This window comes from Alligator sinensis, unplaced genomic scaffold, assembly GCF_000455745.1.
Source record: "Alligator sinensis unplaced genomic scaffold, ASM45574v1 scaffold1018_1, whole genome shotgun sequence".
NCBI lineage: Eukaryota > Metazoa > Chordata > Crocodylia > Alligatoridae > Alligator > Alligator sinensis.
Genome location: NW_005842038.1, coordinates 864765 through 867723, shown reverse-complemented (window position 1 = coordinate 867723; position 2959 = coordinate 864765).

The window sequence follows — 2959 nt, the reverse complement described above, 5'->3', positions numbered from 1 at the left end:
GGAAAGAGCAGCTGGTGGATTGTTAATAACAAACCTCAGATCTCTACCTTTCCTTTCAGAAAATAAGAAAGCTCATGAGTTTGCAACAGGCAGTCTTCTCCAGCCCTCTGTCACGAGCACACCCCACCTTCTGGGAGACCGGCTGACTTCCTATTGTTAAATGGCTCCTGAAGTGTCCTGATCCCTCATCGCTGCACATCCAGCTTATGCAGAAGGGTGGAGATGGTGATCTGTGTGTTTGCAGATCACACTCATTGTTTTCTTATGGGCAAATAATGGATTTTTCTGCTCACTGCCTGGACCAGAAAACTGAAGAGGGAAAAGTGTTTGCTTGGGATGAACTGAAACAAGTTTAAAAAACAAACAAACACATTTGACAAGATGGAAAAAAGAAGAAAAAAAAGAGAACTTTTCGTTAGGGCAATCTAGCAAGTTTTATTTAAGATGAAATGATGTTATTTTTGATCATTTAAGCTTTTTTTTTTTAATTTTCTAATTTAGGTGAACTTTTGACCTCTCTGAAATGAAATATTTTCACTACTTGCTTTTTAATTTGGGCTTTTACAGATCAAACTAATAACAATTGCAGGCTGAAATTACTTATATATAAATAGGACTCGTAGTAGAGATGATAACTAATGTTCACTGATGATAACTGATTTAGTAGAGATGATATCTTTTATTAAACTAACAAGATTTTTGCAAAAAAAGTATTTAATTGCAAGCTTTTTTTATACACATGCACTCGTGCGCGCATGCGCGCACACACACACACACACACATATGTGTATATAGGGGCATAGGGAAATAGGTCTAGAGGGGACCTTATAAGGTCATCTAGTCCAGCCCCCTACTCAAGGCAGGATCAGCCCTGACTACATCATCTGAGTCAAGTGCCTAACTTGCTTTTGAAAGTTTCTGAGCATGGAGATTGCACAGTTTCTCTGGGCAGCTTGTTTCAATATCTGAGAGCTCTCGTAGTTAAAAACTTCTTCCTAATCTCCAGCCTAAATTTCCCCTGTTGCTGTTTGAGGCTCTTGCTCCTAGTCCTGTCCCCTACAGCCACAGAGAAAAGCCCATCTTCATCCTTTCCTAATTCTGTAATCACCCGTCAGGTATATGAGGCCTGCTATCAAATCCTGCTTCAGTCTTCTCGTCTCCAGGCTAAATAAGCCTAGGTCTTTCAGCCTTTCCTCATGAGTCTTGCCTCTGAAGCCTTTAATCTTTTCTGTTGCCCTGTGATTGACTGTTTTCAAACTGTTTACCACTTTCTTGAAGTGTGGGGCCCAAAACTGGGCGCAGTGCTCCATGTGAGGCCTCACTCATACTGGATACAGCCGAAGAATCGCTTCCCTTGATTTGCAAGTGACACTCCTGTTAATACAACCCAGGATGTTGTTGGCTTTTTTGCAACAAGAGCATACTGTCCTTCTCTGCAGTACTAGAACCAAGCCAGCCATTCCCCAGTGGGGATGGAATAGCCACATGTACAAATACAAAGTGCAGGACTTAATACTTTCCTTCTTTAAATCTCATCTATTGATTATGGACCAATTTTCCAGTCTATCCAGGTTATTCTGGAGCATAGTCCTGCCTTCCAGAGTGTCCTCAATATCACCCAACATGGTGACATTTTTGCTGAAGTGTGCACTCGATCCCATCATGCAGATCATTAATGAGGATGTTGAACAATACTGGACCCAGGACAGATCCCTGGGGATCCCCACTTGATACCTCCTCCCAGCTAGACTTTGAGCTATCGAAGACAACTTGGTGAGTGTGATGATCCAACCAGTTATGTACCCATCGAGTTACTTTCAACTAGTCTCTTTCCTTAGCGTGTTAATGAGGATGTCATGGGACAGTGTCAAAAGCCTTGTGAATGTCAAGGTATACCATATCCACTGCCCTTCCTTCACCCACAGATCCTGTCACTTTATCACAAAGGGAATCATATTGTTCAGACGGGACTTGCTTTTACCGAATCCATGCTGACTGTTCCTGATCACCTTGTTCTCCTTTCATTACTTCACAATTGATTTCCTGAGGACCTCCTACATAATCTTTCCAGATACAGAGGTCAAGCTGACTGGTTCCTTGGATCCTCCTTCTATCCATTCTTAAAATGGGCATGGTATTGGCCCTTTTCCAGTTTTCCAGGATCACACCCGACCTCCACGAGTTTGCAAAAACAACACAAATGGCTCCAAATTACCTAAGCAAGTTACCCAAGTACTCTTGGGTGAATCCCATCTGTCCCTGCTGGCTTGAAAGCATCTAGCTTCTCTAAGTAATCCCTAACCTGTTCTGCCATTACTCTAGGTCATTTGTCTGCTGCCAACTCTACTTGTCCGCTGGTAGCTTCCCCTATTTCTGAAAACCAAAGTAAAAAAAAAAAGGCATTAAATACTTCATCCATCTCTGCATCATTTGTGACCAGATTAACTTCCATATTCTATAAGGACCTATGGCATTTCTGGCCTTCCTCTTACTTTTGACATACCTATGGAACCCCCTTTTATTGCCTTTTACATCCCTTGCCCACTGCATCTCAAATTGTGCCTTAGTCTTCGTCCGTGCGTGCGTGCGTGCGTGCGTACATGCACATATACATACGGATGGTAGTTTAGTTTGGAGTTCTGCTCTCTGGGCCACACTCCCTGGTCAGACTCCATTAAACTTGAGGTATAAACCTCAGCTTTATCAGAAGGAAAAACTTATTTATATTATCCATGTATTCCTGCCTAGAAAGCAACTCTAGAAAAAAATAGGGTTCCTATGAGAAAATCTGGATATGAGTTGGGAATTGTGTTTTTGTTTTTGCAAATAGTACATTTGGCAACAAAAGTATTGGAGATATCAAATATGTGCATGTGCATGTGTGTACGTACATACATACAAAAAAGCAACTCTAAAAAAATAGGATCCTATGAGAAAATTTGGATATTGGTTCAGAGTT